This window comes from Triplophysa dalaica, chromosome 9 (assembly GCF_015846415.1).
Source record: "Triplophysa dalaica isolate WHDGS20190420 chromosome 9, ASM1584641v1, whole genome shotgun sequence".
NCBI classification, from domain to species: Eukaryota; Metazoa; Chordata; class Actinopteri; order Cypriniformes; family Nemacheilidae; genus Triplophysa; species Triplophysa dalaica.
The window spans coordinates 5,108,532-5,124,133 of record NC_079550.1 but is presented as its reverse complement, the minus strand read 5'-3'; the positions used below and the strand labels follow the sequence as shown (position 1 = coordinate 5,124,133).

Sequence of the window (15,602 nt, the reverse complement as noted above, 5' to 3'; positions counted from 1 at the left end):
AGGTCCTAAACGTAAGCAACACAATGCAGTTCAAACATTCAGGCAAGTTGTGTTGTTATTCTGTTGTAATTGTTATTTCATCAAGTCAAGAGCTGGAAATCCAACAGAACATCAGTTTTGCGACACTTCCTCTTTAGATTTCAGAGGCAGTGTGATGCATGGGGAACATAAAACCAGTTATGTTGTGAAAGTGAAAATGAATTGCTTATTCAAGAGAAAGAGAGAAAGGGAGGAGAGATGTTTCCATGATGGGACAAAAGGCCTTTGTACCACAAAAGTTCAGTGGGTGCGCAGACACACACACACACACACACACACACACACACACACGTGTTGGGTTCAACAGAGGTCACAGACTTTTCGCAGCAACATCTCCTTCAAAAAACTGAAAACATATCGTACACGGTTTCTCGCTAGGCAAACAGGGAAAACCACAAATGCAAATTACTAATCTCAAATCGGATTCTACGAAGCAGGATCTGTTAGAAATACTTTTCAACATCACGCTGCTGTCACTCCACCTCGCTGGCTGCTGTCATTTAAACAGAGAGAGAAACAGCCAGAGTCACATTACTCCAAAGACACTTCATAGAGGGCACAAGCAAAACAAAACGTACCAACACACACGCAAATATCTGCACGCACCATTGCCAAGGAGACCAGACCAGACCAGAATTTTACAAGGAATTTGCATATTACAACATGTCACTTCCTCTTTATAAATCCACTACAATGTTGCCAAATGAAACTTGAAACGGATAGCTCACCAGCAAATTCCATCGTGTTTATACAGACTGTATTTCATTCTAAACCCTGTATGACTTTCTGCAAAACACAAAAGAAGATATTTTGAAGAATGCTGGGAACCAATTAAGGCCAAATATCCTCTTTTGTGTTCCACAGCAGGAAGAGTCAGATACAGGTTTTAAAGAGATACTTATACTTATAGAATGCTTATACCAGACAAATGTTTTAGGAAACCATAGTAGGAAAAATTACTTTAAAAAAAAATTGTTCGCTTGAACACAGAAGATATTTTGAAGAATGTAGAACAGCAAACAGTTCTGAGGTACTTTTGACTCCTACTACGGTAGTCAATCTGTCTGGTTATAAGCTTTTTTCCAAATATCTATCTTTTTCTTCATCAGAACAAAGAAATGTATACATATTTGGAACAACTCGAAGGTGAGTAAATGATGACAGAATTTTCATTTTTGGGTGAAGTATCCCTTTAAGGGTGACTAAATGATGACCGAATTCTGATCTTTGCTGAACTATCCCTTTAATACATAAATGTTTTCGCTTTTGTTGGATCGTTGTCACTTTTCTCCTTCCAGACCAGGTTTTTATCTTCACTGCTCTTGTGAGGTTGTCCAGGACTACTGCTTTTCTTTTCTTACTGCCCGTCCAAAAAAAGCATTAGATTTTTTCAATGTGGTTCGGTGAGCTACTGTACTGCCACAACCTTAACATTATTGCTACAAGAGAAATGGGGATATCCTCCTCACCCCTATGAGCTCATCACTGCATCAACGTTCCTGGAAACATCAGCTGTATGTTGCAATGAACTGTGGCTCAATGTTGAGGAAAAATAGTGAAAGTGCAGCGGCACATTAACACTTCAGAAAAGATCCAACGTAAAGCCCTGGACACACCAAGGCGACGGTCGGACTCGACAATAAGAGAATGTCAGGTCGGTTTTGAACTGCATTCTGCAATCTGCACAGTTGGCTTTAGTCAGATGCCGTCACAGGTTTTGTCTGAAAAAAGAACTCCTCATGACTGTTCAGCTGAGCGAATGAGCGACCGGAAGGAAGTAAAGCGGAGCTGACAAAAGTAAATCAATGACGCCGCTTGTGCCTGTCGCTGCACTTTCAACCATTTTGTGCAGTTTCCTTTATATCTATTTCTTAAGGCTGTGCAATTTTGCATTCATGAAGCTTCACGAATCTGTCAGTAATAAAAGCGGCTGGTGTAAACAATAGTAGAAAGGAGCGCCACTTGCTTTGTATAGACCGTTTCATCGGATACGCACGCGCCTGACCCCCAGTTAACTTTTGGTTTGTGTTTGGATAGTGTCTAATATTATAACGATTTATACTTGATTTAATTTATGTTCAAATTAATTTCTATTATTATTTTACTGTATAATAATTGTATGAAATAAACGATTTGTTGAATTTTGTTGTATATTCATTTTATGTAACAAACAATTTGTTGAAGTAGTAGTTCGGTTGCATTTAAAGAAAGCACATGGTAAATTGAAATCAAGTGGTCAAGCTTGGTATCTGAGACTAAATTCAAAATATTGGGGAGACGAGTTTAGCCAAGAAACGGTTCTTCTCGGTTTCTTTTGAGTGTTATCAGAAATAATCTGCAGGCGCTCTATTGTTTGCTAATGTGTACTGTAAAGTGGCCGTGCGCAATAACGTTTGTTTATGTTGTTAAGATGAAACCGTCTATATCAGTTCCTTTTCCGAGTCCCAAACACGGAGTACAGCTGAAAAAAGCGTATAAAAAGCATGGGGATAAATCATAAATAAAGCGACATTGATGCTCTCCCAATTGAGCAACAGGAACAAGATTTTCATGCTTTTCTCAGAGAAACAAAGGTCACGGGTTGGACACTCACTTAAAAAGTTAGAATAGCTTGTGATGCACTGTAATTAGCGTACGTAAAAAAGTCCTTTTGGATGTGGAAATAAAAACACTCACCTGCTTTCTCTTAGAGTCTCTTATTTCCCTGTCGGCTCCATGATGGCTGGAGGTGGATGCTGCATCTGACAGAGGGAGACAGATGAGGATACATGAAATGAAGAACGTCTGAACTGAAGGACTGAATGTTTGTTTACATATCAGCTCAGATCTCATGGAGCGTTATACTACAATAAAATATATAACCTGGCTCATCTAAACAATATTTCCTGTACAAACACACATAGAGTGTTATCACAGTGGTGCAATCTTTTTCATTTCACCGAGATCAATGCAGCAGCGAGTGACATTGGACGTAAACCTTTTTTTAAAGAAGTTATAAATATAGCCCCTGCATCATCCAAAAATGTAGCATATATTTAACATTTTAAAATACACCTATATAATTAAAAAAAAGTGGATGGTACTCGTGCCCGTGTTGATAATGGACTAATCCAAAGGCAAAGAGGGCCAAACAGGAAGACAGATCTTTCACATGATTATAACTACTCAAATTATGTCCAAATAATGCTATGGTAAAAACTCACATACACAGTCAGATATTTAGCCAGATTTAACAAGACATTACAATTCATTTATGGTACAATCACGTGACTACTTTTTTCCAAGGTTAAAGGTATGAATTCCCATATAATTTACGGAGGAAGTCTATTTAATATTCAACAGGATTCTACATGTACTTTTCCAACTATACCTTAAATTCAAGTGATGATTAAGCTTCCTGTAATTTTGTTTTTATCTTTTATACTCTTTAAACAATAATGTTCAATCTTTTATTTGTTACCACCCGTTGTGTACATGAGTTTTTGTGTTAGCTTTCATGTGGTTTAATACATGTCTACGTTATTGTTGTGTGGCACATGTTACCTCATGACGTCTTATATTTGTGTACTGGAGGTTGAACACATTACAGTCACCACACATTAATATGTTCTCCTAACAACAAAGAACCACAGTGTCACCAAGACGTGGTTTATTGGACATAATACCGTGTTACTCTTTAAAGTTCTTTGGAATACCATGTCAATACCATTGCATTTGAATATGAAAATCATTCAGTACCACAAAGATAAAACCACCATGTAACAGCTCGAGATGCACCACCAACATTGTTACATCACTTTTTCTTTTCAAATATTGGTTCTTAAATAAAGGATTTACGATGATGTCATCTAAAACTGACTACACATAAGGGCTGTTAAATGATTAATCGCGATTAAAGCTACAGTTTGTAACAATTTTGCAGTATAATATCCTAGGGCAGTGTTATATATTTTGTTTACAATATCTCAAAGGTTTCCAACTACTTGTAAATCATGAGAAAATCGCCATTCTAAACAGTGACAAGGAGCTGTGCAGTCGCCTGTCAATGCCGTAATATTCGTGTTACCCTTTTTTCTGAAATCTGTGCGTGCGTTCACACACATCCGTAAAAACACCTGACATAATATACTGCGATGTTTTGTTACGTGCCTTTTTTTCGTAATTTTTTTTTATATATTGAAATCGAAACAATCCAGCTACAGTGACCATTCCAGCCATTCATAGACAACATGATTTACCTTCCCATATACAACGGTGCTACTTTCCCATCTTTTTTGTATTTAAAAAAGCACTAGGCGGACAGATTTCACTTCACAACAGACGCGAATTCGCGAGGCTTTGTCCCTCAAACTCTTACTTCTTTCTACACACAAAAGCTTGGCTTAAAATCGATGTCTTAATTCATGACACCTTTAAGTTTAGTGATTAGGACTCTTCCTTTCTTCAGAAAAAAGGAGGACTTTTTTGCTTTCGATTTACTAACGAACAAAAATTACACGCTTAACTATATTTGTTTTCATTCACAAATTATTTACGACTTAACCCCTACATTTTTGCACTTGTGTTTGCCTTGTTGACAGTTATTTTCTACTTTTTGAGAATAAACAGATTAAATGAATGTTATTAATATCACATTAATTTAATATCAGTTTTATTTTAAATAGATCAATTTTATTTAACATAATAAAATGTAATTGTGAATAAACGTGGCAAACATTTGTTTTGTTCTCTTTATTAAGAACTAATAATAATAAACGTGACAAATAATGTAACAATGAACTTTACCATTTTACAAAACAATCCATAAAGCCACACAGGTGTAATATAATCATTATGACAATTGTCTGCGATAGTACTGTCAGACATAGGATATATGACGTCAGTGTCTGAAATTGTTCACTCATTTTCATTCACCCCACATAGTGGACTATTTAGCATTCTCTATAGGGAAAAGTGAATGAGTGAACAAGTGAGCAAATTTAGACGCAGCTTGAGAGCAATTTATAAAAAATCTTTCTGCTTTTGCTGAAAGATCTTTAGATTGTTTTACAGTGTAACGTTTATTCTACATGCTGCGATGTGTCTGTATATCCCCATTCAACAGCATACATAGCATATATAACGTTATCTCTGTTCCAGACATCTCAGTTAGCCTAATAACCATCATGAAGTTCTCTTTTGCATCTTATATACGTTATTATACTGTCAAATACACACTCCGTTATGTCAAAAACACAAAAGGTTTACATAAGCACTGTCCGTTGTGTTTTAAACGTATATCCGCATCAAAAAAAGAATTTGCCTTAAAGTGACAGTAACCTAACACATCGGAGTCACATATTAAATAGAAAATTAAACTTTTTTGTAGCATACATCTTTTAGTCATTGCATGTTTTTTTTTACAGTGAAGACTGTGCAGCATTTTACTTCTATTGATCATTCAGTGTTTATCTTGAATGCTAGTATTAACTAGACCTACTTGAGACATTTAATAGTTGATAAACATTTAATTGATTATATTTGTGCGATTATGATGATAAATCTATCAAGCCTCGTTTCCACTGAGCAGTACGGTTCGGTACAGTACAGTACGGTACGCTTCGCAAGGGGTAACCATTATCAGGCTTGTGTATCCAATGACAACAGGTAGGCTTGAAAGTAGTGAGCGACGTCATTCTCACGCAACAAAGCAATCTGTAAATATCAATTGCGCTTCCTGTGTTGTCGTTCCCCCAAAGAGTATAGATACCAAGAGGCGCAACTCTGGTGCTTTTTTGAGAGAAAGCAGTGGGGCTGCCATTTTGGGGTGAAAATGCTTGATATCTGACAAGGTTTCTAGCTAGCCAAGGCTTTTGTCATCATGTATTATCATCATTCAGGTTGAATTAGAGCTTTAATATTTTATTTTTTAAACAAAGCAGCTGATATTGCCATCGCCAGAGCAGAAAGCAGAGTCGCTTTCCCCCCAAAAAGGCGGAAACGCAGGGCGCAGGTGTTGCAATGGAACGGTCTACTGAGTTTCGCCTACTGGCATCTATACTCTTTGGTTCCCCTTGTAGTACGTGCAAGTGACAATTCTCTGAAAACCAATCAGCGTTCTGCAGTGAGACTAGCTCCACCCATTAGGTTCCGGTACTATTGGTACTACTGTGCTAGGTACCCTTACGAAAGGGTCCCAAAAAAGTGGAACGGTACGGATACAGGGTCACATTTGACAGCCAACTACACATCACAAAATATAGAGCGATTTTTGCTTTTTATTGCTGTTTTAGAATTGTATTATGTTCAGTACATGACTTGATGACTAAAACTTTTGTTTATGGTTTTGTAAGACTTGGAATATCGCAAACAAAACCTGTGGAATGTTTTTCCTTTTTCCTTTTTGATCGGTGTATCCTGACTGACCTCTATTATTTTGGTGGTCGGTTGCGCTGTTTTTAGCAAAATACAACACGCATTGGCTCCAAGAAAACAATGCTACAATGCACAAAGCGGCCCTAGCATTGACGTATGAATATACGCTCACTGCAGTCTGCTGTGAGCACCACTGCTTACGCACACAATTCACACACACAGCATACTCATCACAGTGCGCAACAAAAAGAGCCATACAACCATTACAACCCTACCACCCTGAGATAATCCTTTAATTTCCTCATCACCACCGCCTCTCGCCCTCACGCTGGAATGTCAGGAATCTCCCTTGCACACACACAGACAGACAGACTAAACTCTGGTCTTTGCTCACACCTTTGTCTAGTACTTTGATACAAGTATGATTGGAAAGGACTGTGTAAAGATTTTATCACAAAATCTAATTTCTATGAAATTATTTGTCAAAATCATCTTTTTTATATGTGTGTGTATTTTTTTGTCCGTGAATCGCACTGAAAATATGAGTGTAGAGATTCGTTGGTCACCTACCAAGAAAATGTCTTTGTCAATAGTTCTTTGTTCTGTTGAACACAAAAGAAGATGCATTGAAGAATTTACGAAAGCAAAAAGTTTTGGGACACTTTTAACAACCATTGTCACTTTTCCTATGGTAGTCAAAGGTGGCCAAGAATTGTTTTGTTACAAACATTTATCCAAATATCTTTGTGTTCATCAGAAGAAATGTATACAGATTTGGAACAACTTGGGGGTGAATAAAGGAGTTTTTTGGGGGGGTTGAACTGTCTCTTTAAGTCTCTTAATACTTTGTTGGGTTGTCAATCAGATCCTTGAACTAAATTATTTATAGAATTATTGATATTGTGTTAATACTACACACATGACAATTACAGTTAAAGTGATAGTTCTCCAAAAAACTTACTTTGTTCAGCAGAACACAAAAGAAGATATATGAAGAATGTTGAAACGCTAGTGACACCAACCCTTCTATTGTATGGAGAAAAATACTATGCAAGTAAATGGTTTCATCGCTGTTCGCTCAACAACATTTTTCAAAAGATCTTCTGCGGAAGAAAAAGCCATAGAGGTTTGAAATGACAAGAGGGTAAGTAAATAATGACAGAATTGTTATTTCTAGCATTGCTAGACATGCCCACTATCCCACTGTTGATTGGGTCGCCAAAAGGAGCCACGGTTCCATAAAAAGGAGTGAAATTGAGGCGCTATGTCCCTGCTAGTTGCTGGCGGTGTGCGTGCAGTTTAAGGGCTACGTTTACACTGGAGGCAAAAATGGCATCATTTCATCACTTTAAAGCCTGCTAGGTTCACAAACCATAGAGAAAGCATTATTTCAAAGCATTATTTTTTACCTTACCACTTTCCACTCTTTTTTTAACCCTTTAAATGACATTTCAGGTCTGTGGATTTTAAGTATAAAAAGAAGGATAAAAGTCATGGTCAGGGTTAGGGTTATAAGGGTGCTCCAATGCTCCATAGAAGAAGTACTACACATATAACCAGGATATGCCGTCTTCCTATATGCATCTGGCATCTTTCTATCACTGTTTTTCAAGCCTCTTCAGGTATTTTCATGATAATAAAGTACATTTATAATGATGATGTTTGACAGGTGTTGATTTTTTAAATGCACCTTTTATGCGTCTCATCCGCGCAGTGCTTTGAGATGGAGCAGCATTTCCCATAGATCAAAGAGCCATGCTTCACGAACGACCTGTAGATAAAACAATCGCAGCCTTTGCAATTTCACAAATCGCCATAGCCACATCGATTTAATTACGATTTATTTACGTAAATTAAATATTTTTTTTAATTATTATTTCAAAGAACCACCCGATGCGAAGTAGGAATAACTGTATTTTCAATATTTTCTACTAGTGCTGTGTTTTGGCAAGGGCCTTGCAATACAATACATATCACGATAGATAAGTCACAATCTAAATTTAATATATTTCGATACAATACATAATAGCAATATATTGCCATACATTTTCAAATAAAGAAATAAAGCTGTGAATACAACTGGTTGTGGACCAACTGGGGTATTTTTTAACATCCCAACAATGGAATCCATCACATACCAGTAGGCACCCTTATTGTTTTAATAAAATAATACAATTCCTTTATAACCATTACTTATTCTATTGTGTTTTGGGGCGCATATTCGTTATTTTTAATGTAGACACGCCACAACCACACTCAAATAGAAGCCTCCCGTTTTTCTAGGGGCGTCCGCATCGCATCGAGATTAAAATATTACAACTTTTTCAGAATGCTGCTCGCGTACCGCATGAGAAAGCAGTGCAGTTAACGACAAGAAATGTGAATCGCCCCTTAGATCGCATTTTACGAGGCGGACTATTTAATTAGTCTGTTATTGTTTGAGCACGAGGATAATTTTGCTTTCACATCTTTATAGTCTTGTGTTATCCACAGGAACATCCTCATTGTCCGTCGATTAAGTGATAGGTATGTTTTGATGCTGGTGTGTGATGGTTTAAACTGGTTATGTGCTGTTCCCTTACCAGTTTAAACCAGCATATGACCAGCTTAAACCAGCGCTTGACCAGTTTCAACCAGCACAAACCAGCATCAAAACATACCAAACCAACCAATACTGGTTTTTTTAACAGGTCTGGAAACTGGAGTGTCCTGCTCGGTCCCGCCTGAGACAATGACCGCATGTACTGAACGTGACGTTAAAATGTGATTTTAATAAATGTACCCATAGTTGAGAATGGACTATCGATGCATTATCATGAAAAAGAATATTGTGATAGTTTGCTGTAATTTTTATCATTATTTTTGCACAGCCCTAGTATCTACCAAACCTGCTTTCTTCTTTCCAATTAGTCTACTTAACCTAAGCACATAACAGCTGTGTGTTATGTATTCATCATGTTACTGTTTTGAATAAGGGCTTTCTGCATCTTTTTCAACTGGGGTGTAAAGAGCGATTTTCCACTAGATGACGTCTCTTTATTCCTATCGGTTTAGATGCCAAAACGTGAGCTTATATACAGTTTAAATAAACTTTGAATGTTGTCCTTTCTGTAAGTTGCATTTACAAAAAAAAACTACTACTAAGAAACATATGTGATTTGAATATCTGTTTCAGTTTACTTTTTGCAAAATAATATTGCAACACAAACTAACTTTTGAACCCATTATCAAGTAAGTGTGAGGTCAGAAGAATACTAAGGGTTAAAAATGGGTTAAAACAATGACAGTTATAAAATATGTATTTTTTCATTTTTAAAAGGAACATACCAGGACGCTAATTTACATTATTATTATGGGTCAGATGATGTTAGGATTAACGTTGCAGGGGTGTCATTGACCTCAAACTGAGGTCAAAAACAGGAACATGGTTTTGCTTCGAATAATGACCCATTCAACATGTGTCACAAGCATCGCTATCATTTACAGGAACTAAAGATTTAGACACTCAGAATTAGACACTTCTGTAACTATGCTCATTAAGAGTGAGAAAACAACAGTGATGTGATGAAGTTGTGATTATGATTTGTTACATAAACCAACAAGCGTCACCACAACCCCATAATTCACACAACAGCTGCCTCAGACAGACACTGTGTCAGTCATATATACAGGGCGAGTCCGCTCGAGTGCATTTGCTTCAGAAAACACTTGTTATAACCTTTAAATTTACAGTCTATTGTGTAGTCCTTTCAACGAGGAGCCGCAACAGTGCGCACACGAGAACACAGACTAAAAAGATGTTAATCAGTTACCTACTGAGACCTGACTGAACAAAGGTCCAGTTTTAGCTGTGGGTGGAGCAAACTTATGCCTCTCGCTTTTCCTGTATGTTTAAGCTCTATGATAAGTGTCTAGTTATGTAAGCGCTGACAGCTGGAAAGTCCAGACTTCGGAAACTCAATTCGTGGCACACACACACCTCCGAGCGTAAGAGCGCAAACGAGAGAGAATCCGTTTCTGCAACATATCCTTCAACCCATATGACATTGTTTGTCCCTTCCTCAAATACGTCAAACGCGAGCGTTTACTAAATTAGCACCTCTCCCGGCTGCACGCAAAAATGATCCCCTAGCGTCATTATAAAATGTATATTTTGGGGTATTATTTTGCAATACTTATTCAATTTATTTGATTTTCAAATCTGGCGGCAAGTTAAGTCAGGCTTAGTAGTGAAATATCGTTGGTGTTTCGTCTGTCATGACAGACAGCGTGATTGCGTCAGCTTTGAGTGTGAAATGTTATTGGGTCTTATTACTGATATCATAATTTTACTGTTCTGGTATGTTTAAAGACCTGTTTTGTTCAAAAGTTTTTGTTATAAAACAGGACGATATTCTGGACCAACGTTTAAGTAAATCAATATAAAACTGAAACCGGAAGTCCTTCTGGACTAGTGTTCACATCCTGCAAAGTGGTCTATATGTTGACACCGGTTACGTGGTGTTGGCCACTCAACCAATAAGATTAAGCAAATGTCATATTGTTAAAATAAAAAAAACACTGTATCTGCTATACATATAATTTTTTGACTCCCAGTGAATAATTTCCAGTCAACACTACTATGAACACTCATGTTTTGTAGATTTAATCTTGCTTTGGGTAAAATCTCCTAATATTTGACCAGTTAATACCCTGATAGCACTCTCCATCCGGTTTACGTCTATTTGACGTCTGCATTTACATCTGGAAGACATCTGCAATACATCTGTACGTCTGTAAAATGTCTGCAAATGATACAGAGATCTGGGAAATCTGCTATGTAAAAACATCTGCTTAACATCTTAGAAAGAGCGGTGTTACATCCATTCTAAATCACAACATTTTACGGACATCTTATAGATGTCTATATGACGTCTGACAGCAGACGTCTCACAGGCTTGCTGATTGCTGATAAGCAAACTATATTTTGCCAATGTAAATGTAGACGTCAAATAGACGTAAGCCAGATGTATGTTGTGTGCATTCAGGGTAATGGGTCAGAGAAGTACAAAATTGCAGCTGTAACAATTTCGGGTTTATTATTATTCACATTGGAAATGAAATACTATATTAATGCAGTGCTAAATGATTCAATTATTTTTTTGTTAGTACATCATCTGCTTATATATGGACATTTCGGTAAACAATGTAGGATTACATTCTGGTTATATACTGTAGAATCGGTAAGAGCAGTATGGAAGTGTGCCATTTCAAACATAGTCAATCAATACCACAACCACTCCCTCGCTCCATCCCTCTATCCTCGCTTCTCCAAGCTGAATTCCTCAGCGTGTCCTGACTTGAACACAGGGAAGTGCAGAATTCCAAGTGTGGGCATGTTTATCACTCACGGCGGCTCTCGCAAGCATGCAGGTGTGTGGATAGGTGTTGAATATGCATATGCATTGCATTCAAGTCTAGTCGAGAATGCTATTCGGTCGTATGCAAGAACATACAGGGAAGAGACAGAGCTGGGTAAATCTGTCAACACATACAATGTAAAAGCAAACTATGGTGGACGAGGCTTAGCGTGAACAGTCATCCACTACTGTGGAGACGCACTGGGCTCACTGACTGTCTAATTGATCAAACGAAGGGCAGGTACAGAGAAAAATAACCGTGAATGGGAGATTTTGCTCAATAACCTCCCTTTGCTTGCACCACACCTAACCTGTTTGAGACACTTACTTAACAGTCTTCCACATTAGCAGATACTTATCAAGGACAATGGCATCTACACTAACCACTTGCATGTTTAAGCAAAACGATAATCTAATGCATTTTCTTGTTGTTTGCTCATGCAGAAGTCGCTTCCAGGATACGAGGGTGTCACAGATCTTCATTTACCAGTCACTTTTATACAAAGTAACTGACGACAGCAAGTAAAACAATGAAGTATTCATCTTAGGGAGGCAAAGATGGTTACAAATGGTTGCCAGGGTGTTGCTTTGGAGTAGTTATGATGTTACAGGTGGTTGCTTATTGGCTTAATCAAAAGAGGTCCAAGCAGACTGTTGAAACCTTGCCAAATAGTGGTCCTTTCCCGGTTCCATCCCTCTGTTCTCTCACACTTCGCATCATGTACATTTCATTTTTATGCATTTGGCAGACACCTTTATCTAAAGCAACATACATTGCATTGTACTATATATTTGTTTTTGACTATGTGCAATCCCCTTGGATCGAACCTATGTCCTTGACGTTACTAGCGCCATCCTCCAACCACTGAGCCACAGCTCAGGAAAGCTTCCTGTCCTCTCTTACAGTGTAATGAAATAAATGCAAAAGCACAAAAAAATAATCTTTTAAAAAAGAGCCCGCTCTCGGGTCACAATGGTTTTTGTCTTTATTAGGCAAAAGATGAACAGCAGGCAGATTTTTCATTATCATATTTGTAAAGTGTACCTGTCATGTACCTGTGTAATTCTGTCATGAATTACCAATTAAGATAGTTTTGAAGAGGTCCGGGAGCTTTCTGACTCCTCCATAGACTAAAAGGTAACCAAACTTCATAGCGCTGAAAGTAGTAAAGACATTGTTGAAATAGCCCATGTCACTCCAGTGGTTCAGCTTTAATTCGGTTAAGTGCAAGGATATATTTTGTGCACAAACATTAAAAAATACCAACTATATTCTACAATTTCCTAAATTCTGTGTCAGTTTCCAACACGTGTTGGAATCGGCGTTCTGGAGAAAAACGGAGGTCCTAGGGTTGACAAACTACTTTCAGGTGAGTAATTCATGACAGAATTTTCATTTTTGGGCGGAGGATCCCTTTAATACTAGTCTTTAGAAACTTCAGTTCAGTTATAACCAAATGCTTATTTGTGATTTTAATTTGATCGCTTTATATAGAATTGTTGATGTTTGTGTTTTGAAAATGTTTTGGCTTGTTGTTTCAACTCCTGTCCGGCATTCTACACACAAATACTCTTTTTACTAGGGCTAGTTCAATTCACTTTGCAATACCAAATACTGAAGAGTGAATGCCCGAAGGGACATCTTCCTTCTCCTGAACAAGATTCATTACACACAAAGAGTGTAGGAAACATCAAAGTTTAATAAGCTTAAGCTTCTTTTATTAGTATTCTCTATAAATAACCATATTTCAAAAGGATACGTAGCTCTCCCATAAATAACAGTTCAGCCAGTGCTACGAGCACACATATGTTTTTGTCTCTATTTCAGAGGAAAAATGTTTTCCTGTGTCTCTAACACAAACACACACACACAGTGTTCTCACATGACTGAGAGAATCGGCCCATTTATGGCCCCCTGTCACCACTGTGACCTCTATTTGTGTGTGTGTGTGTGTGTGTGTGTGTGTGTAGTGGCCTTGTTTTTATATCCCGATGGGGACCTAAACCTAAATACACACCAACACATGGGAAATCGAGTCACCGTGGGGACCAAAATTTAGGTCCCCATGGGCAAAAAAGCTTATAACTCACACAGAATAAAAAAAATTGAAAATCTAAAAATGCTAAAAGTTTTCTTTGATCTTTAGGTTTAGGGGTTGGGTTAGGGGATCAAATATACAGTTTGTACACTATAAAAATCATTACGCCTATGGACTGTCCACAAGGAGATAGCAAACCAGACAGTGAGTGCGTGCGTGCGTGTGTGGAGATTCCACAGTATTTTTGTCCCGGCCTGATGACATAACTGTCTACCACCAAAGTCTCTCTGAAGCTCTTGTCACATGCATTTGTCACAAGGCCAAAAAATCTCGAAACTCACAAAACACACATGCTCTATAACACAAACACACCATAAAAATAACCCCTAAAAAGTGTATTTAGGATATGATATCATGTGTATATTTGGAAAGATGACTGATATCCAGGCACTATAGAGACTCTCAACGAAATCACATATAGATGTGGATGTATGTGAATCATATCGATTGACAGATGGACATGTAGTAGTGACTTCCTCTTCCTGTTGTCTCTTTTCATTATGAATGGAAAATAGAAAATATCCTTTTTCATACCTTATGAGGATGGGGAGAGAAACACACAAACAAGTCTAGCCTTATGTTGGTTCTTTACCTGACTTTTTGTTTACTTCAAAGAGCAACGTCTAGATCTTTAATGTGATGTTTCAGGGTGGGCAGGTGTGCTAACCTTCATTTCTTCTGTCTGTAGTGTATTAGTCCGACTTGTTATGGCATTTCATCTATCGACGATACATAAACCCCACTGGCTCAAAGTTATGATCATTGACTTGAAACAGTACGAAATAAATCAATGGCATCGGTCAATCCACAACGTCTGCCACTTTTAGACATATCGAGTCACAGCAGGCTACATTGTGTTTTTCAGACAGTTATTTAAGTTACAATATAAACACTGCGACTGAAAGATAAGTTGCCTTTAAGTTTAAACAGTTTTGACCGACAGTTTTCGCTAAACAAAAACTGAGGATCAACGCAGAAAGAATCGATTAAATGCAACGAACGCACGCGCATCAGACCGTGATAATATCGTGAAATAAAGCGGTGATCGAGCTCTCACCTTAAAAGCCGAATAAACCAGAGTGTCGGACGCCTGTTTGACGGGAGATTTCCACAAACCGAGCGAGTTAAAAGTTGGGCGTGCTTTATACTCCAAGCGAAACAGCAGACTGGTTTAATCACTCTACGGGGTGTAAAGTAAATCGCCTGTGTCCCAGCGAAGTCTTCCACGCGGTCCGGTGCAGGTGAACAGAACCCGTCCTCTTCTTCCTGCTTCTTTGGCAGGGTGCGTGAAACAAGCGATCACTCTGGGCACCCTCCCTTTCCTTCGTAACCGCTATTTTGCCTACGGTTCACAGACGCCCCGAGTCGTGATTTCACCCGGAAACAAACATCTACGCCCGACACCTAACGTCACGTTACATGCAGCGAAAGTATGCGCAGGGTTTTTAATGTTGCGTCAAGTTCAGCACGCAAACTAGGCCCGATGTGGTGCGTGGATGTCACGCAACTCACTCAATACGATACGATAAGGATGCGAGACTTTCTCATTGAACCTAAGCAGTCGTGTGTTTGTATGGTGAATAGGCTAGTTCATAAGTTTGTCGACTCGAGTGTTTGTTTACGCATGTATAAGTCTTGAGAGATTGGTTTCACCCACCGATTCTTTTTTTTTGTCCTTACAGGGTTTTTTCAGAGTTTGTAGATTTGCTGA

At 38.1% G+C, this 15,602-nt stretch overlaps 1 protein-coding gene across 2 annotated transcripts in view; it reads right to left on the bottom strand.

Annotated features, from left to right (window-relative positions):
• Window positions 1-15,490, bottom strand: part of pik3cb (phosphatidylinositol-4,5-bisphosphate 3-kinase, catalytic subunit beta) — a 41,800-nt gene extending 26,310 nt beyond the window's left edge. The window contains exons 1-2 of one of the 2 annotated variants that reach the window (XM_056756880.1): window positions 14,949-15,490; window positions 2,716-2,780 (exon numbers count right to left, since the gene is read on the bottom strand). The gene's annotated coding sequence lies outside the window, so the exon portion shown is untranslated. The remainder of the gene's footprint in view (window positions 1-2,715; window positions 2,781-14,948) is intronic. The other variant, XM_056756879.1, reaches the window with a different exon arrangement.
• Window positions 15,491-15,602: the final 112 nt, after the last annotated feature.